This window comes from Protopterus annectens, chromosome 6.part1, assembly GCF_019279795.1.
Source record: "Protopterus annectens isolate FY-2018-M chromosome 6.part1, PAN1.0, whole genome shotgun sequence".
Lineage (NCBI taxonomy): Eukaryota > Metazoa > Chordata > Ceratodontiformes > Protopteridae > Protopterus > Protopterus annectens.
Genome location: NC_056738.1, coordinates 456,147,201 through 456,169,839, shown reverse-complemented (window position 1 = coordinate 456,169,839; position 22,639 = coordinate 456,147,201). Strand labels below are relative to the sequence as shown.

The following is a 22,639-nucleotide window of genomic DNA, read 5'->3' as shown; positions in this document are numbered from 1 at the left end:
CATGGATGATCTTCAAAGTGAAGGATTTGGTCTAGAAACCCCAACACAGTTAATGTTGCAGTATGATGGAGCAGCGAGCCCCCAGATTAAGCAGAACGAGGTGGAGTAGAGGCATCTAAAGACTTGTCACATGGTTATGTTCTGGACAATTCTGTAAGAACGGATTCATAAAGTTCAGTTGAAGTTGCAAAAAACAGTGGCAACTCTGATGCAGGCAATGTTGTGTAGTGAGGAGCCAATGAGTTCCCAGATGAAGTTAGGTACATCTGAAGAGATGTGTGACAGGAAGATGTTCTGGAGCTTTCTAGAGAATACACACAGGAAACAAAAAAAAAGGTGATCTCAATCTAGATGAAAATGATTTAAGGAAAGAGCTGCTTGATTTAATAGAGATGGATAGATATATTAAGTTCAATGAAAGAAATAGATTTCAGAAAGTAAATAGACCAAAAATGTTAGTTTAGGAAAACAGATGAACTCAGAAATCTGGATTATTAAGAGAAATTCTTGTGATATAACAGAAGTAAGTATGATTTATTACTGTGCAGCTAAATTAACAACAGATAAAGTCTTAGCACAAAAAACAGAGCAATGAGGGAGAGAGAGGGAGGAAATAAAATGCAACCACAGAATCAAATAGAGAAAACTATGAAGCAATTAAACAAGAAGTTATCGCTATGAGAATATAGTAGAGAGAACAGATAATCAAAAATGCAAAAGCAATGCACAGTATCAAAACAGACCAGAATCTAGCATATACTATTGCAAACAATAAATTAAAAATATCAGCTCTGTCAGAAAAACTTAGAAGATATGCAGATAAATACAAAAGGAAAGTAAACAAAAGACAATTCACGGATGAACCAAAAAAGTTTTATATGGAACTGGGAAATAAAGCAAAAGGAAAAGAAACACCACCAAAAAAGAAATAGACCTTTTAGAGAAATATTTATGAAGGCCCCAAGGAACATAACAAAGACAAAAAAAAATAAGGGAAACAGGAAGGAGTTCTAATGCAAGGGATATGAAATAAGATGAAGTAATGGCCAGAGAAACTGAAACAAAATTAAAAATGCTCTTAAATGGAAAACCCTAGGCTCAGACAAATTGCCTAACATTTAGCTAAAAGTACTCACATTTTTAAACAAAATTTAGCCCTAAGAATTAATTGTATGCATATCCTGAATGGACACCAACCTGATTAACAAAAAAAAAAATTATTTTCCTTAAGAATGAACCAACAAACCATCCTACAAAGTATGGACCAATACATTGTCTTCAGACAATATGCAAACTACATACTGGAATTGTTGCAGACAGAGTTTATATTCAATTAGAAAAAAGTCTCAATTATGGCAATAGAACAAAAGGGTAAGAAAAGAATGTCATATGGAATAAAGAATCATTTGTTGCTAATAAAACTATAACAGAGATTTGTAAAAAGGGGAAAATCTAAGTATGACATAGCTAGATTATAAAAAAGCATATGACAACATCCCACATTCATGGATAAAGGAATACTTACAGATGTATACGGTACAGGCTACACTGATTAATTACATTACAGCAACCATGTAACAGTGGCAAACCACTTTATAGTTAAGACATGACAAAGAGCATATTATTACGTCAGGGATAAAAATTCAAAGGAGGATAATTCTAGGGTAATTCTCTCTCTCTTTGTCTTACCCTTAGCCCATTAAATGGTTTACTGAACAGATTAGACCAAAATTACAATTTGGCTCCCAGAAAACACCTTAAAGACTTCTCATTGACTTTTTTGGATGACTTAAAACTGTACTGTTCATCAAAAAAGGAGTTGAAAGGACAACTGCAAGTGGTTACAACTTTCTCATATGATACAAGAATGTTACATGGTCTTGATAAATGGGCAAAAGCAATGTTTAAAGAAGGAAAGATGCAGCACCAAGAAAATATCAGTCTGGTACAGGAATGTGATATAAAGGAACATGACAAGGAGGGAGTCAAGTATTTGGGAACTGATGAAGGTTCGGCAATAAAACAAATGCAAATAAAACTCAGTAAGGAATACTTAAAACTATTATTATTTATTATTATTTATGTATTTCCAGTTTGATGACCGGGGAGGTCCACTGGGCTCAAGGAGCCCGTTTTCAGTGGAGGCCCGGGGAGAAAAGCTCCACATTACATACAAGTAAATCAAAACTTACAATTACAATCACTGAATTATATACAGAGATGTAGCGAATTACAAATGCAAAAGATGAGCACTCTTCATGACATACAGACACAGTTGATTAGAGAGCCATTTGTACAGCATATGGTTGAACTGAGGCAGCAGAATAATCTGAACAAAATACTAATAACTATCAAATTTTAACTTTTTCTGTTGGTAGTTACAAAGACTGAAAATTTGAAAGATAGTAGTAACTATTGGTTTTGTAGAAAGTGGGAGAAATAATGGAGGACAGTACTGTGTATACAATGTATACATTCAAGATAGTGGTGGAAGAAGAGAGAGATAGTTGAGCAGTAGAGCAGGAGGTAGATGTTTAGCAGAAATAGATTATGGTGTAAGCAGAGAAAGATAGAAATACGGAGGAGAAAGAGGCAGTTGTTTTAAAGCAAAAGTCGAGTACACACATAGCATAGATAATTATCTTAGCTAATTAGCATCATCTAGAAAAGAGTAGAGATAGAAAGCTATGTACAGTATTTACATTTTGTTGTTGTGTCTTTCGGCTTTTCCCGGTTAGGGGTCGCCACAGCGGAACTCCGGTCTGCTAATGATTGGTAGTTGATTTTTATGTGCTGAGTTACCAGCCCTGACGCACAACCTTTAATGAAGGTACGCCCATTCGCACATGTTTTCACTCAGTTGAGAATCGAACCGGAAAGCGTCTTACTGTGAGGCGACAATGCTACCACAGCACCACCACCGCGGGTACATGTACAGTATTTACATTAAATACACTAATACTGAAAATGGCCTTGAAATCTAAGAATAAAGTCCAAGCTATAAACCAATTTGCTTTGTCTGTTCTAACTTACAGTTTTTGGGTGAATGACTACCCCAAAGGATACTGGATCAGCTGGACAGAAAAGCAAGAAAAAAACCTCATAATAATCAAATGATATATAAAATTCAGTGTATATCAAGACTATAAACTCCTCATTCTGAGGGAGTCATGAGCCTTTATGAAACTGATTACATGTATAGTTCTGCAGTCAAGGGACTGCATATATAATGAATTTTTAAAACATGAGGAAAACACATCTAAGATAATTTCGCTGCTTTGTTTAGCAGAAGCATTTTGCTGTTAAATGGGAATGGAAATCAAACCAGAAGTAGACAAAAATCAGACAGTAACTGAATGTGCCAAAAAAAAAAAAAAAAAGGATATAAGGAGAAGGAAAGAAATGTGGAAAAGACAAACATTGTGGCAAATACAGAGATTTCCTGGAACAACCTCATGTCAATCAGGATTTGATGGGTAAAGGAGAGTTGAAATGAAATTAAAGGATGATAGGTTAGTAATGGCAGCCCAGGACAGTGGAGTATGTACACGCTGGTTTACAAAGTCCATTGAACAATAGATGCAGGCTCTGTAAAAAAAAAAAAAAAAAAAAAAAAAAAAAAAGAACTGGAAACAGTTGCAAATCCTGTTGCTGGGTGTGTGAAGCTCTTCAATGATCCTATTCAAGCACAACCTAGAGAAGTGAATGGGAGACCATAAATTCACCCTGGGGATGGCACCTATGTCCCTCATGGACAGGGGCAGTCGGTGCTGATCATAGATTTGCTGTGCGAATAATGATCATTTAACAAAGGTCAATTAGGGAATATGGGTATAACTTGCTAGGCTTGTAAAGGCCCTAGGGCCATTAGCCGGCAGACAGCCTTGTGCAAACAATGCAATACTGAAGTAGTTGAAGTTGAAAAATATTGGTAACATGAACCACAAAGCATTCTAAAGAATGATAAAGCTTATATCACATGGGATCACCCATTTCTAATAGTTCAAAACATAGATGCATGAAAACTAGATATATCATGATCTTCCAACCCACAAGATCCTCTTCCCCCCTCCAGCACCGTCTACTTTGTAGCTAGGAATAATACTAAAATTAATGCCGATTCATAAACAAAACTACTAGGTATAATAACAGATAACCTAAGATTTGACCTGCATATAGCACAAAGTTCACAAAAAATGGGTACTCTTTACAGAAATAAAAAGTAACCAACACCTCTAGGGTTACCATTGCTAGAAACCATCTTCTATCAACACTTTTGTATGCTTTCCCAATTCTCACCAACCTTAAAAATACAGATTTAAACTTAAACAATTTGCAATTGACTGCCCACATCATAACCACCACTGTCACTCCTTTAGAAACTCACCTGGTTAGAACTCCCACAATTTCTATCCTATAACCAATTAACCTTAGCACACAAACTAGTACATCAACCTGAAGAAACCCTGCCGTTCTAAATATTCTCCAACCACATACCACAAATCGAAGTCTTCACTCAACAGATAAAGCTCTACTACACGTGTCCAAATCCACTAATATAGCAGGGGACTATTTTCTCATTATGTTGCAACATGGTGGAGTTCACTACCTCACAGCATCAGAACCAACACAAATACCAATCAATTCAAAAAGATTCTTAAAAATTATCTTAATGACACCTGGCTTTGTTCCTGTACTACTCCAGGCTAACTAGTTTTAATAGCTTCTGGTCATACTTTTTCATCATCCCTGACCACCTCAATCTATACTTTCTCTCATGTCTAGATAATCTCTAACCTCATCTTTTTCTATCCAATTTTCCCCATACAAACCCTTCCTCAGCTCACTCTGAGAAACTAAAACGTCTACACTACAAGGAATTCTATCAGATGATTGTATAATACAAATGTCAGCTATAATAGCATAAAATGTAATTTCTGGTGTACTGTAAATCTTGTTTATTTTTGTATAATGTCTTGTATAAGTTTTGTATAAATGTTTGTATAAGTTTTATATAACTTCTGTATGTGGAGCTTTTCTCCCCGGGCCTTAGCTGAAAATGGGTCTTATCCCAGTCAGACTTTCCCTGTAAACAAAATGTAGATAGATAGATAGATAAAGTAGTCCAGAAAAAAAGCAGCACTGATTATTGAAACTGATACACCCAGTGATTACAATGTCTTGTGTACAGAGAGCATCAAGTTATAAAATACCAAGATTTGCAGGCAGAAAAGAGAACAATGTGGAAGAAAGATACCCAGGCAGTTGCAATAGCAGTGGGAGCAACAGGCCTAATAAAAAAAGAATTTACATTTGTACTTTGATACGTTACCAATACATGTCATTTACATTAGTAGTTATGCACACATTGCAGGTGCTGTGAAGAGCACTTTTGGAATCAAGGACTGAAATGGTACTAATTTCATGAACTTTAATCATACCATGCCTTAGGAATGGGGTCCATTCCAGTCATGATATTAGAAACCCAAAAGACTTGGAGAAATTAAGCCGAGGAAATCTTGCAAGAGGGACCATGCAGATAGCTGAGGCCAAGAACCTTAGCACCTTGAGAAATTCCCTTGCTGTGCAAGTCAGAAGATGAAGAACAGAGTGGAAATAACTGGAAAGACTTTGCACTTTGTCTGGAGGGAGGAAAGCTTGCACAAGTTTTATGTCTACCCTGCAGCCCAGAAACCTAGGTCCTGGGCTGGAGTCACTGTGAACTTTTTCAGGTTTACACTGAACTACATCACTGAAAGATGAAGATGGTGAAGTTCAGATGAGTTAGAGAAGTCTGTTGAGATGGTGCCTGTATTAGCAGGTCATCCAATAGAGAAATATTTGGATTCTTTGGGTCCTGCAGTAGGCTATGAAGATTCTAGGTGCCATAGACAAACCAAAGGACAAAACAGGGAACTAAAAGTGCAATGAGCCAGAAGAAAACCTCATGAATTTCTTGAAGGAAGGATGGATCAGGATATGTAGATAGGTGGCCTTTATATCCAGGGGTACTAAGAAAGCCTGTGGGAGAATGAGTGGAAGGAAGGCCTTTAGACAGAATCTTGAATGAAGGTACTCTGAGGAAGTTATTGAGGGTGGACAGATCTAGACTGCATCTCTAGTCTCCTCCTTTTCATGGGAAGAGAGCATCTTTAATAGAATGGCTTTCCTACAACTCTGTAGGGATTGTTTCTATGTTGCCCTGCTTCAGCAGGGCTTAAACAACAGGGGGGAGGAGCAAGTCTACCTGGTTCTGGGGCGGGGGAGGGTTGTCACTGAAAGGGGGTGACTTCCTTCCAGGTTATGTTGTTGCCTTTTTAATGATGAACAGAACACACCTGCCTGCTGTCCAGATTTTCAGAGAACAGATCAGCCTTAAGGATATGGGGAGGTCTGGACCCGGGGGGGGGGTGGACAGAGGGTACTTAGGCTGACTTATATGGGTAGACAGGCATCAAAGATCTAGATTCCCTGCCTGGTTTGATTTGGAGTCTTTTCCTAGACATTTTCTTGCTCTTTTGGGGAGGTCTAGATTCTCTGCAAGCAAAGGAAGTAGATTTTGCAGGGTAAATTCTCTGGTATTTTGAGTACAGATGTAATAAAGATCTTTCTACAGTCCTTCATGATTCTGTCTTGTTCCTGTAACTTTCTGAAAAACTAGCTTTATCAGGGCTAAACAAAAGATTCCTGTTTAAGAGGGGAATCAAGATGTTTAGCCTTAATGTCCTTTGGAAAGGGCTGGAAGCACAATCATGTGTATCTTCTTATCACAGATCCTGTAACAGCTGCTCTTGAGGAAGCTTCCACTGCATCAAAGCTGCATTTTATGCTGGGTTTAGCCACCTGGTGGCCTGAACCACCACTGATAAGGCCAGCAGTTTACTGCCTGACTCTTCCATAGCAGATAAAGATTTATTAAGACCCTAAAATATACATCAGGTATTGGTCATCTAAAAATGAAAATTCAGAGCTCTAAATGCAAGAGTGGCGAAAGTATACACACTTTCTTCCCCAATCTGTCTACTGCTGCACTGTCTTTATCAGAGTGAAGGGCATCAGCAGCAGGTAGCAGCTTAGAGGGTTTGTCTGTGGACAAGGAGAACACAGAAGGATCTGCTACTGGGTATGTGTACAGAAATTTTAATTCCTCAGATATTTTGTAAAATATATTCTGCCTTTTAGTGGCTGGTGGCTGCAAGTCAGAAGCAATGATTGTGAATACAAAAGAATCAAGGAAATGCTCCAGGAGAAGTTATAATATTTTTTTGTACATCAGAAATCTGCTTAGTCTCCCATTCAAAATGTTTCACTATATTGACTATGGTTTCCTTGAAGGAAAGCTCTTAAACAGGAGAATCTGGAAAAAAAAGAGTACTCGTCATCAGAAGCCATTTGGCTGGGTGACTGCATCTGTGAGGAATAAGCAAATGAATTCTCAAATGAGTCAAGATTCATTCTCTTCATCCACAGTGGATGCTTCTAGGTATCTCTTCTGAACAGTGATAGAAGTAGAGCAGGAATAGGTCCTACAAAGAAAGACACCCCAACAGGCCACTTATCTGAAGTGGTGCAGCCAACACCGATTATGCCATCTGCACACAGACCATCTGTTAGCAGACTGACAGGTGAGAGACCTGCATTCAGACTGGCAGAGAGATACAGTCTGTGGTTTTACACTTATAAATCTGCTTATGTACTGGACGTATGCGTCTAGGGAACGTTTTTAGCTTTGGTACACCAGCTGGACATCCAAGTTATTTGGAGAGATAATCCAACAGTTTAGAATACTAACAGTGATCTAAGGAAGACTATCTGTCTATTCTTCAGTATTCAACAATATTTAAAAGAGTGGTAGATTTAGGCTGTAGCACAGGGGTGCACACCCCCTCATTTTTTGCTGCTGTGACCAGGTGCTAGCAGATGCCACATTTGCCTCTCAAATATACCGCTTTTGACAATACATCCAAATTTTCTCTGTAGTTCAACAGGGAGCATGCTCACCTAAGGTGTAGATGGATGTGGGTTGTATTTCCAAACCAAGTAGTTGGATTAAATTTTCAATACTGACACAGCAGTGCAGCATAAGGGGTTGGCTGCACTCCAGTATAACATCTTTTGGATGAGGCATTAAACTGAGCCCCATCTGCCTCAGTTAGTGGCACCTCAGGTTTGTTTAAAAGATCCCAAGACTCTTATTGAATAGAGTAGAAGTTCCCAGGTGCCCTCACAAATTTTCACCTAGTCAGTATGAATGCCACCTTGGGTCACTCCTGTAAAGAGGCCACTTGCTTAGTGAGACTAAATTAAAGTGTAAAATAAAAATAAATAAATAAAAACAAAATTAGTGAAGTTACAGTTGGCTAGTAGAGCAACTTTTACTTCTACCCATGAATATAGTAATAGGTCATGGGTAGCCAAACCACGACCTATTAGTACATAGTCTGAGCACTTGCATTCACTCAGTTACAGTGCTTAACAACTGATCTCTACTCATATGACTAGAGACTACTGGAACTATAAACATGGGATTTTTGGGACGTGTTCTATTTTATTTTGTGCCAGGAAACAAGACAGAACTGTGGCCAGTAGTAAGACTAGACAATACATATAGCAGAAAAGACATTTTTCCTACTTTTACTGTGATCAATGTGGGTACTGTAACAGCAGCTTAAAATTCATTACTGGGCTGATTTATTACTATTTTTGGAAATTAAAGGTAATCATCAATAATCATTATCTGTTTTGGGGGAGGGGTAATGGAGGCCAAATGCAAAGGGCAGGTATAATGGTTATGATGACCACAATAAAGTGATCTGTGTCACGGTTTAATGGGAGTACGGGCAGATTGTGATATACATTGGGTGTGATGACTTGCTTTTCTTTCTCCTTTTCTAATAGAGAATCAGACAGATCTATGGCAGTGGTGACAGTACAACACATTTGTATTTTTTTTAATTTTAAGACTGTCAACATTTGGATGCTCTACAGCAGCAAGTGGAAATGCATTACTGTGGCTGTTATTTCACCACTTTTGGTAACTGCACATGAAGTAGCTGTTTGTGTGATTGGGGGCAATTACATGAACATTTCTGAATGATTACTGATATAGTTTGTTAGAGAAGGGACAGTTTCAGTCAAACTGCAGCACAGCCATTATCAGATTCCTTCTCAGTAAAAGTTAGCATTCCCTCCCAAAAAAGGCACATGCTACAACAACAGTATGTGTGTTTTGCACCCGAGTATCTTATTATAAAGCTTCAGGTTTATTATTGTGATCTGCCTTCAAAAAACTGGCATGTGGTCTTTAACATACATCTAGTAAATTCAGCTTTTCAAAGGACTTTTGTTGTCACAGTCTGACACTACACTTGGTTTCTGCTTGGTGGCTATTTGAATTCAGCACAAATGGAAGGGTAAAACTAATGCCGAGAACAGGTATGCTAAGTTCTTTGAGTCAGAAGTTAAAATTCAATATTTAACAAGAAACAAGATTATTTTTTCACTTGTAAAATGCTGTGGTTATAATGCCATACTTACAAGAAGCTGAAGCTATGGATTCAGATTCAAAGATGTGTTGTACCTAGAAGCTCTGTAGTTAGAAATGCAGTCTTGAACACATTCTATAGTTGAATACTCTGTTGTTATTGCCTGAAATTTATGTAATGAAATTGCAAAGTGGACCACAGAGATACAGCCTTTCAAAGACAGGCTTTAGTACAAGCGTCTTTACTGCCATACTTTGACATTTTGCAATATAACTTTTTTAATTTGGGGTGCTATGGTGAACACTCAATATGAAAGAGTACGAACAGTACAATAATGGCCCAAAATACTTATTCATTGAGTTGACTATAGATCAGAAGTAAATATCCTTTATATTTCAATAGAAAAATATATTTTTAGTTGTAATATGCCAGTTCTACAATGGCACAATTTCAAATGGCTAAAGCTGTGGATGAAATTCAGAGGCGTACTGCATTTGAAGCTCATACATTTCAACAGCAGTCTTTAATGCATCTTAGAGCAGAGCACCCTGTTATTTCCTGCATGTTTCATAATGAAATCTCCAAGTGAGTAAGGGATAAAAATGGTCATTGCTGGTTTCAATTCATGTGCCTTTACTGCCAAAGTTTGACATTTTGCATTATACCCTACTTTCATTTTGGCCAGTGTGTGAAATCCAGTTGAGTACACGGAGTTCAGTAATGGCCCAAATGATTATTTGTTTAACTTTATAACACTGGTGCACAAGATCACAGATCAAGAGATGTGAGTGGGTCATTCTTAACAGAAATGACAGGCAGGAGGGGATCAGGCAGCAGACTGCAATGACCAAGTAGTACCTGGAAATCTAAAAGCATGTTTTGCCAAAAGATAGTCTGAGGCCTATGCCATGGACTACTGGAAAGGATGGTGGAAAGACAGAGAGACAAAGAGAATCCAAAGAGGCATTCAAGAGGGCAGAGGACAGATGGAAAAAGACAAGGGAGAAGGGCAAGTTTGGAAGGGAGGCTGAATGTTATGGCACTTAAAAGATTAGACTACAAAGGCTTACTGTCTTTTTTCTACCATTAAGTGCAATATGTAATAGTTTATTTTATTATTATGGAGTGGACTAAATTTTCAGAGATATTGAGAAGATCCATTTGCATAAAAATTACCAAATTATGAATCTGACAATTATTTGTATAATACAAAAAGTAGTAAAACACAATGGCCTATTACTTCACTTTGTCTCTATGAGTGAAAATAAAGACATACACATTGAAACCTTGCTTTCTATAGAAATCTATTTTAATTTTTTAAATCAAATGTTCCAGAGTGCTGTGACAGCACTAGACTGCACCATTCATCTCAATTCACCCAGGATGTCAGTTTTACCACAATAATTTTAATGTTTTTCCTCATTAAACTCATACTCAGTTGTTAATTCAATGGTATAGTCCATGGCATTACAGTGATAAATAAATTGGACAAAAGGAGAGATGAAAAAATAGAAATCCACCTTTTTTTAATTTATCTTTTAATACTTATGCTTGTTTTCATATACTTTATGTAAGAGAATGTGTGTTTGCTTTAGGACTTCTTTGTTCATCTTTATTTTCATGGCATGCAGTTCCTTAACTTGTGTTGGTTTAGATTAACTGATAGTTTCATGTTTGCTCAGATTGTTTATAAAATGTAGTTATATTATGGGATTTTTTGGACACGTCATCTTAAAATGGGACTTTTTGCTTGATTACCATAATGTATATATCCAAGTTATGCAATAATGGAAATGAATAAGGACCATGACTTGACATGTATAACAAAACATCTCTTACCAGGCATACCATGAAGCAACTGGGACTGGCTATGAATGTGTTGTGTGTTGGAATGGATTGTAGTTATCTGCCTCTACCACTACAAGGTGCACTGCACTGATGTCCAACTGAATATATACTTTCTTCTCATATCTGCCATCAAAGGAGCCTGTAGGTAGTCTACTTTCCATAGCTCTCTCAAACCCACTGGTCTATTTCCCCCTTCGGCAAATTCTAGGATCTTCTCTTGACAAATGACATCAGATTTTCATTTGGTGGCATTTCTTGATGTGCAACAATATCTGGAGACATCTTTAGGAGCATCTCTCTGCAACATATGGCCAACACAGCTTTTACAGTTCAATTTTCTTGTAAAGGGACTTTTTCAGATTGTTCATCTTCCTGAAACCTCAAATTCACTATATTTCTCTTGTTATAGATGTCTGATTTCTTCTGTACATCTCATCTTTCCCATGAACTGAAAATTATTTTAATTTGGCTACTTTACACTTCAGTTGAGCTATTGTTACAAACTTTCTTGTGATTGTTTATAATCTACATCTAGACTGCAAATTAGGTAGCCTTCTGCAATTTCTATCCAAGATGTATTTCTGCCTCTGATGAGTTCTTTATAACATTACTTTTATTGTATGCTGACTTTTAGGTATTGACAATGCTGGGCTGGGGGCAAACTGAATCCCTATACAGTTGTATTCCTATACTCCAGAATGTCAAGATAAGCATCATAGCTTTGGTTTTAGGTCTCTCTCATGATATTCTTTACTTTTTGTATGGTTCTCTCCAACTGTCTACCTGACTGAGAATAGTATGGGCTACAAGTAAAATGTCTCAATTCCCACTCGTGCATAAATCTTTTGAGTTCCTGACATTTGCACTGTAGGCCATTATCAGATATGGGGGAAATTAAATATACCCTGCTTTGAGAATAAAGACTTAGTTCACTAAGCACGTGTGCATTTACTTTCTCTGTCATGCAGACTATGTCAAAGATTCTGGAACAATAATCCACAATATGCGATACATGGCTTTTATGGACTGGAAGAAACCACTGCTCATGATGCTTCACAGACATTCTAGCATTTCTTCTTTTAAATTATTATTGCATGCAGTGCATATGGCATAACTATATACTACTTATTTTAAGCTGGCATTCCTTTCCAAAATTATTGCATCTCTCTTCTGCACTTTACTATTTTGAAATGTGATTCATGTATCCTGTCAAGCATCTATATTCTCAACTGACTGAGAACTATTATTCCATGAGCTTGAACATCAAACACTATACATAACTCATTTCTTCCTAGAAAGAAAATATGTGAATTTCCTTCCTTCTGTTAAACTTTATTCAGGCCAGCATTTCACTGTAACCTCTTTCAGTAAATGCAGTTTATAATCAGTGTCAGTATACATCTGAAATGATGTTTCTTCTAGCACTGGTAACTGTGACATTATTCAAATAATATCTACTTCTAATAATTCATTGTACACTTCTGGTAAATATCATCCATTCAACATATCTGGTGTGTGTTTTTGTGGTGGTTGTTTTCTTTGCCTCCAGTGTCCTGTGATCATCAGCTTCTTCCTGACCAATTGGACCACTCCTACCTCCATCACTGAAGAGCAAGGGCCAGCCTGCTGGGACCATAATTTGACACAGTTATCCAGGGTTAGACTGACCTTTTTTACTAACTTGCCCTAACCCCTTGCAAAGCCTCACAACAGCCCACAGATGAGATGTGCAATGGGTACCTGAACTACACCTTACCTCACTTCCACAAAGGGTTGAAGTCAGCAGGATTGTCCCACCTGTCTGCAGAAACCACTGAGAGGTTGTTTCCCTGTTCTCCACCAGGGAAATCAACCAGTGAACATGTGCTTTAAGTGAGCGACCCCCATAATGGACACATCCATCTTCCCTGCCTGTGCCATCAAGCACCTGAGATGTTATTTGAACTTAAGACACCTAGACTGTAGTCAGAGCTTTATCCATTCATGATGTTTACACAGACTAACATATCTACTATATATAGATTTAGTAGCATCCTCTGGAAGCAACAAAGGCTTTCTGAATACAATTTGCAAGGGTTTTCCGTTAGTTTCTTCCTTGACTTCTTATCACAGATATATTCATGGAATTTCTCACATCCATACACTTCAGCAGTTTTTTAACTATCTGAGCACATCTCTTGAGCATATCCAGAAATGCAACTCACCCACAGACAACTGCTCTGTTCTCCTATAGGATTACAGCTCCTATACTACTCTGACAGACAACTACTTACAACATAGCTGACTTGTTCACATCAACCTCAGCAACTAGCTTCCAGTGCATTTCAAAATTATTTTCTTGTTTGTAACTCCATTTTCAGGTTCCATCTTCCTCTAAAAGCATCTTTATAGGCACAGTAATATCAAACATAATATGCACAAACCTGACAAGTTACTATATTAATATTAGAAAGCTGGTGACCACAACCGCCATCTGGTTCTCTGAAGCTTGCTCATGCACAACTGTCAAAGAAGGAAGCTATCTCCTTCAGTAACCAACACTCGAATGTTGGAAGCTGAAGCCTGCATTGTGGCTTCGGACCTGACAGATGCCAGTATTGACTTAGTCATAAACATACGGTCTGCTGTCATAGAGGTCTCCCAATGGATCATACCAGATGGCTCTAACCTAGTGTTCACTGGACCAGGAGGCTTCAAAGGCACCTTGCCTGAATTATCAGCTGACCTCAATGTGGATGCAGAAGGCTCCCCATAATCCATAGAGTCCTTCTCCTTAATTTTCCCATCTTTGTATTTCTTGGGCAAGGGAATCAGCAGAGGCCAAAGAATATGAAGACATGGATGGAGGTAGTTTCAAGGACTTCATGTGGGCTGCAATGACATCGGCCTTATACTTAAAGGATTTGGAGAGAAACAGCAAAATTTTGACAACTAGAAATGTTGTGCTGAGGCCCCAAAGAAAACAAACAAAAGTAGAACTCTTTATGCGTGACTTACTTCCCACACTCACTTCAAGCAGCTAATGACCTTTTTTAAAAATTAAACAGAAGAAATTTTATCTGAAAGCTTGTAGGAAACTCTGGAAAAATGAGCATACTGATGGACTGCGAGCATTAGATAAAATGAAGTAAAGCATTAGTCAGGTCCATTTGTACAATCTGTTGCCACTCTATGCTGTGCTCCTCAAATCCATGTTGTGCAGCAAAAAAAGGTATGTGCTACTGAAACTATTGCTACAGTGGTAGCATGCATTTCACAATAACTTATATCACATATGAAGCACTGAGGCAACTGCTGCTTCAATTTTCACAGGCAAAAGTAGTATCGGAATTGATTTTGATACCAACATAAAGTAATGTCATTATGGAAAAAAATACTGGTACTGCACAACTGAGAAACTGACATCTGCAGATTGTGTCCCCTAATACCTTGCACTCAGGGCAGCTGCCCCTTAGCCCCACCCTAATGATGCTTCTAGGAGCATAAATCACTGATACAGCATCAGGTTTTGCATATATATGTATATAATATTCTCCTGGCAAGCTTCATAAACATATAAATAAATCAGCATTGTCGTACAGGATATCGATGCAATGGGTCTGCATAGTACATGAGATTTCACTGCAACATCATTAACTAATTCTAAAGGTATGCAGTCTTTGCCTTTACTGTGGATTTGTTTTACCAGGTCTAGCTTCTCACAAGCCAAATGATCCAAAATTCTAGGAGAATTAACTTCTTTAATTGCTATTTGTAGAAGAAATATATTTTTTTTAGTTTTGTACTCACATCAGCAGCTTTTGACCTAATGATATCACCTCCAAGTCTGAGTAGACCAACAGTGTAACACTCAGCACTCTCTTCAGGGCCATGTAGCCCTGGTTGTTTAAAAGCATTTTATAGCAGGATATTACACTCTGCAGCCACTACTGGCTCAAATTCAGCAACATGTCCATTACTTACAATTGCCTCATGTACACAGACAACCCCCTCCTCCTCCCAACCAACACAAACATATGTGAGAGATGCAGCTACACAGCCAAACTGGAGGATAAGCTCTCTCAGCCCATGACTGGATCAACTAGTCACAAGGAGAAGGGCAACACTAGCACCACATTACCAGACTCACATAGACCAGCCATAGCTGCACCAGAAAACAACTCTCAGAAACACGCAAAAACATACTCGGAGGTTCTAAATAAGAACCTGCCTAAACAACAGAGACCTCCTAAGCATACACCCAAGCAACCCCCACCCCACAACAGAAACCAGGTAACACATACATCACAATGTCAGTGTGCCAAGCAAAAACAGCCCCTAAGGCTAAATAACACACCTGACACACTAGTAATCGGTGATTCTATCATCAGGCACACAGACGTCCCACTCACTAGACTGAACAAGGAGAAGGTTACCGTAAGCTGCCTGTCAGGTGCCAGAATCTGCCACATAACACATGCACTCAGGTCACTCCACAACAAGTACAAATATGACTCTGTCATTGTACATGTTGGTGTAAATGACCTGAGACGTACCTCCCTGGACTACATGAAGAGAGACATGGAGGAACTCTCTGACCACGTAGCCTAGGCTGGTATGACTCTGACTCTGAGTAGCATCCTGCCCTCACCCAAAATTATGCCAGCATACGAAGAAAAAATGATCAGTTTCAACAATTGGTTAAACTACTGGTGTCATTCAAAGGGGATCCATTACCTGTCAGCCTGGGACAACATGCTTAACAAGCCACGTTGCTTCGCCAGAGACGGCTTGCACCTGTCGCCCTTGGGCTTTCGAATACTGGCCAAAACTCTTGCCGCCCCAAAACTGCCTTTTTTAAGCAAGGCTCAAAAGACAAACCCGCCTCCATAAACAACAATAATAAACAAAAACTGAGGGTAATGCTGCTCAACGCCAGAAGCCTAAACCTCAAAATGCATGCACTCAAGGCTCTCCTTAGTATGGAAGAAATCGACGTATGTGCAGTGACAGAAACCTGGTTCAAGGCTCCAGAGAGCACCACAGCACTACCAGGCTATAACGCCTACCATACATTTAGGTCCCAAAACCAGGACCGGAACACAAAAGGAGGGGGTGTGTCCATATTCATCAAGAACACCCACACCTCCAGGTTAGTAGCACAGCATGCGGAATCTGAGACCATCCAAGTGCAATTGACAGTGGGTAAATTGACTGTTCAATGTATAGCTTGCTACAGATCTCCCACCTTGTCTCAGGACCCTCACACAGCATTCTTGAGAACCTTAGAAAGTATGAAGATTCTACCCAACACCATGCTACTGGGTGACTTCAACTATCCAAACATTGACTGGGAAAACTACTCAAGCTCAAACACCCTAGCCCAATGCTTCCTTGAGTTTATAAACTCAAACGCCCTTGAACAGCTGGTCACCACTCCCGCAAGAGATGACAACATACTGGACCTGGTCATCACCAACATGGGGAACCTATGTTCCACACCTGAGGTAAACTCGTCATTGGTAAGATTAGATCACAAACTAATCACACTGTACATCCACTTCCCGACCCCCACTCCCAGTCAAGGAAATCAAGGTAAAAAACTTCTCTAAAGCCAACTTCACACTCCTCAAGACCGAGGTGGGAAGTTTCAAAGCTCCCAATCAAATGAAAAATGATGACCCATCGACAGAATCCTTTACAAGTGCATTCTATGAACACCTTCAAGAATGCATGGACCGAGCCATCCAAGTAAAACCAAGACCAACTCCTCAAAAAAGAGGAAGCCAGTCTGGTGGACCCCAGCCATAAATAAACTTTACAAGAGAAGGAGGAAACTCCTGCAAGTTAGAACAAAATCCCAAAATAAGAAAGCATCTCTGATTAACATCAGTAAAAAATTGCACTCCCTCATTAAATCATCCAAAGCCAGCTTCGAAAGAAAAATAGTCAATGACTCTAAGGATAACCTCAAGGCCTTCTTTACCTATGTCAAGAGTCTAGGGGCAAACTCTCAGATATGCTCCGAGCTAATGCATAATGGCCATAAATACACTGACCCAACCAACATTGCCAACATCCTGGCTGACAAGTTCAGTGCAAACTTCACACCCCCTCTCCACCAAAGGGGCTAGCACCCATCCCAGAAGAATGTGGCGCTCCAGATATCTCAGACACACAAGTAAAGACAGCCCTTGCAAAGGCCAAAAACACAGCATCAATGGGACCAGATGCTGTCCCAGGTTGTGTCTTACATGAGCTTCAAAATGAACTAACCCCCCCATCTCAAATCACTATTCAAACTCAGCCTCTCTACAGGCTATGTACCAAACGAATGACATACAGGAACAGTCGTACCACTCAACAAAGGTGGTGCCACAACTGGCCCTGGGAACTATCGCCCTATAAGCTTGACTAGCTTGGTCTGCAAAGCCATGGAACGCATTATCGTGGAGTTCATTAACAGGGACATTGGGAACCTCCAGACACTGGACCCCACCCAGTTCGGCTTTGTTAAAGGCAGATCTTGCCTCCTGAACTTGGTCAACTTCTTCGAAACAGTCACCAAAGCCACAGATGAAGGGAAGGAGGTCCACACAGCATATCTTGACCTCGCTAAGGCATTCTACACCATCCCACACACAGGAATCATAGACAAACTCACCAGCTTAAATATCAACCCCCATGTCACGAGATGGGTTGCCAAGTGGCTCTCAGACAGAACCCACATGGTAAGAGTGGCGAAGCAAGTTCGCAGATGACTGTAAACTGGGTGCAATAATTGACTCTCCAGCTAACACAGACACATCCTGCAAAAGGGTTTCACAGAGACCAACACCTGGTGTCAAAGTCACGGCCTCAAGCTACATGCCAAAAAATGCATAGTAATCCCATTTGGGAAAAACAAAGTACCTACAAACTACCACATAGATGGGAATCCACTAAGTACAGAAGTAATTAGGGACCTGGGTACCCAAGTAGATAGCATGCTCTCCTTTGATAACCACATAGCCAAAACGGTCAGGAAATACTTCTATGTGGCACACCTGATCACAAAGGGTTTCTCATCCAAGGAGGTGATTGTGCCCCTTTACTCCTCACTCATTAGGCCCATAATAGAGTACAATGCCCCATTTGGGATGTACCTCACTAGACACCTGCAACAACTAGAGGCTTCACCTCACTAAGAGGATTAAGGGCCTTAAACAATTACCCTATGAAGCACGACTAAAAAAGCTCCAGCTCTTCTCATTCGCTTACTGTCTGCTCAGAGGTGACCTATGCCTGACCTATAGGGCCATGTCAAACCCTGAACTAATGGACATGCTTCACCTCAAAAAAACGAGATCCCTCAGAACCACTCATTCTAGCGACTTGAAACTATGTACAACAATAAACAGGAAATGCTGGAGGGATAGATTCCTGTCCCAGCGACTCCCCTCACTCTGGAATAGAATCCCAATCCATATTCGACAGAGCTCTTCTCTGACCCTCTTCAAGAAAAATCTTGATTAGTGGATGTGTAATCGTAAGTTCTACCCTGGGATCACTTCAGGAGCCCTGTTGACAAAGGCCCGGGTTACTAATCTAATGGGGAGGTGAAAGCCATCACTCTGTGGTTAGGCTTATAAATGCCCATGGGCAGATAGCCTAGTACTTACCTATGAACCTATGAACTTCTCAGTCCTTCTTGCCAATATTCTGCCTTATGTGCATGTCAAAGTCTGTGATGCATTTTACAACTTCATCATCATCTTTTGCTGAAAAGATTTCAAGCTTGCAGAAACTAAAGCACTGCTGAGGATTCCCTGCTAGGTGAGAAAATTAAACCTATATTTTAGTCTGTGATACAGCTGCTCTCTGTTTTACCTCCATTTTTGTTTTCTGTTTTAAGAAATCTGCTTGGCCTGGTGTTTTTGTTCTACATGGGACATAGAGACTTAAATTACCTAGATTATACATTTCAAATGTTTTTCATTGGTTAATTGTCTATTGGGTGATACTTAAATACACAGCAACATTCTGGCCCTTTGTCTTTTGCTGAAAAGATTTCAAGCTTGCAGAAACTAAAGCACTGCTGGGGATTCCTGGCTTGTGTTTCCCACCCACCATCCCCTTTGTTGCTCTGCTTTTTAAACCTGGTGATTTGTAAAATGACTACTCCTACTATAAATTGAGTTAATAAGCCCCTCTCTTTATAGATTGCTGTTGATGTATTGAATGCAAACTGTATATGTATATATTTATATATCTATTTTGATTCCAGATGGATTAAGGTTGATATATTTCCAGCCATGTAGTATATTGCCTTGGATAAAATCACAGACTTAATAATCTACTTAATAATCTGGTTAAATAAGAGGTACCACATCATTATAAAGTTTATTTAAAGTACATAAGGATTATATTATTATGACAGGTACTAAGTAGGGCAGGACCAGCTCAAATGTCACACTGATGGGGGAAAGTGACGTGAATTTAACATGTGTACCAATAACACTCTGTTTTAAAGCACAATAAACCACTCCCTTGCCTGATAAAAAGTATATATATATATTTGGAAAGCTTGAGAGGAAACTATTCTGTGTTCTTAATAAAGGATTTTCGACTGGAAACAGACTGCCTGCCTTGCTTGGATTACTTTTGAATACTTAGTAATTCTGTACAATATTTCAAATTATATATTTTTATTTTTTATTTACTTAAGAGGAGTTTAAGTTCACTACTTCTACTACTATTGTATGATTTGATTAATATACAGTGATTAATTGGGATATAACGACTGAAAATCTTCCTCACAGAGACGTTTCTTACACTGTTCTGAATAATTTAATTTTCTTTCCTTTTGCTTGTATTGAAAACGTGCATTTTGCCTCTCATTGTCTGTTCTACTGATTTACTTGATCTGAATTAATTATATCCATAGCTATTGGATAAAGTACTGTATTTTTACACTCTAGCAAGCACTTGTTTTTACATCAAGAGGTCAGTGGACATTTCACCCAGTGCACTGGGAGGTAGCCTGGTCTGTTTAGGTTTTTGAAACACTTGAGATTTCTACATGTAGGTCTCTGGTCCACTGTAGCAGGTTAATCCATAAATACTAGTTGGGGAGTGGGCAAGTTGGATTAGCCTTTGCTCTAGGACTAACTCGACTAACTAAACAAGGGGCTTACTTTGTTGAGGATTAGAGGTGAGAGAGTGTGGTGACACTGCTCAGTGCTCAGATGAGTTGCCCACAGTACAGCAGGGAATCTTGGGGAGGGTTTAACCGACAAATGTTTAGCAAAAAAATAGTTTCTAGGAGTTTGCTACTATACAGAGCGTTGCTAACCCCCATTGTGCAGTGCACAGCTACACACAAATGCAAGGCTTATATACAGGTAAACTTAAACACTTTTAAACTAGTCTGCCAATAGGAAATCACACAATGATCCTTCTTCCAGCAGTCCGTAGCTCAGACAGCTATATCCGCACTCTTGTGCCACAAGGGTGCAGGGGAGCCCTTCTTAATGTAAACTGGCTGGATATGAGTTCAAGTGTTATCAAAAGCAGGTTAGATTCAGCAAGTCTGGATCAATTCTATGTTACCTTAGTAATATTACAGTGCTAAACAAGTGCAGATAATGAAGTATGCACAGACATAAAATAACAGTCAAAAAGGCATCAATAATGTAGTAAAACAGTTAAATGCAGTAGAGCAGCACACTTCTGCCATAAAGGTGCAGAAAAACACCTTCTTAATGCAGAATAGCTGGTTTGGAGCCCAGGTGTAACAAGACCATGCAAACTACCTACAACAGCCCTACAACTAACAGAGGCAATGTAATACTGTGTAATTAGCTACTTAAAGCAGCGCAGACAGTACAGTTTATTTTTTAAACTGTTTAAGTACAGTCATAGTATGTAACAGAAGTGCAAAAAAAAATACTTGGAGCCCTTTCGTGTGTTTCCCAACTCAGACAGACCAGGCAAGCACCTGCAGCCACCAGATGAACAATCTTCCCAATGAATACTTCACTAGATGGGTAGCAAATTGGCTCACCATCCATGATGATTCTTCCCATTGTCTTGTAGCTAAGGCTGGTTAGGCTTATGGGTCTATAGTTCCCGGGGTCGGTTGATGGACCCCTTTTGTGTAAGGGGATTACTGTTGTGGTTCTCCACTCTGCTGGAACAAAGCCAGTACCCAGGCTATGGCTGAACAGAATGCCAAGTTGTACTGCTAGGCCTTGTTTTAGATTGTTTAGAAGGCAGCCTGGGATGTTATCTGATCACATGGAGGCTGTGTTTTTGGCCATGGAGAGGGCAGATATGACCTGCTCTTTGGAGATGCTAGGTAGTGGACTGGTAATAGGGATGTGTTGGGGTGTGTCTGGTGGGGACAGGGAGGTGAAATTTGCACCAAAACTGTTTGCCAGCAGGTGGGCAATTTCTTCATGTTCAGTGTGAGTAGTACATCCACAATCAGTTTAGCACATAGCTGGGCATTCCCTTTAAGATTTTGGACATAGCTAAAGAAAGCCTCATGATTGTCTTTAGCTAGAGATGCCAGTTTAGCCTCATAATTGGTGTTAGAGGAATTTACAAGATATCTGATTTACTTGTTCAAGCTGTGGAGGTTATTCTTCCTTTGATGAGAAGTTCCCGCTTGTTCTTGGATAACAGTTTCTTCCTTCTGTTATGTTGTTGTTGTTTATCTTTTCAGCTTTTCCTGGTTAGGAGTCACCACAGCAGAACTCCAGTCCACTAATGATTGGTAGTAGATTTTTATGGTGCCGAGTTGCCAGCCCGACGCCCAACCTCCAACGAAGGCACTCCCATTCACACATGTTTTGCGGAGGCCACTCAACCATGGGGAGGACATGCAGACTCCACACAGAAGGCACTCCAGCCGAGAATTGAACAGGAGAACCTCTTGCTGTGAGGCAACAACGCTACCGGTGCACCACCGCGGATTTTTCTTCCTTCTGTTATATAAAGTATTTATACTTGAAGTCCACCAGTATAGCCTGCTGCTTTGGGAGGACCTGGTTTTGATACTGACAAGCACAGCCAAGTCTATACAGTTGTTTAAATGTCTATACATGGCATTTGTGTACTCCTCTGCATATCAGTCATTGTTGACTGCGTTAGCAGGGGGATTGAAACTTTTTATACCTTCGCTTAGTAAGCTAAACTTTGCTTTGGAGACATTTTTCAGTTTGTTTGTGCCTGTAGGGGCATCCAGTCTGATCTTTACTTCAAACAAGACAAATTTATGGTCTGACCACACCAGGGAGGGCAACACATGGGGGTAGTCCATTACCCACCCATGCTTGTGAGTA

The 22,639-nt window shown here is 39.5% G+C and overlaps 1 protein-coding gene across 1 annotated transcript in view; it reads right to left on the bottom strand.

The window, feature by feature from the left end:
- VPS8 (VPS8 subunit of CORVET complex) overlaps window positions 1-22,639 on the bottom strand; it is a 2,195,799-nt gene that overhangs the window by 620,679 nt on the left and 1,552,481 nt on the right. The window lies entirely within an intron of this gene.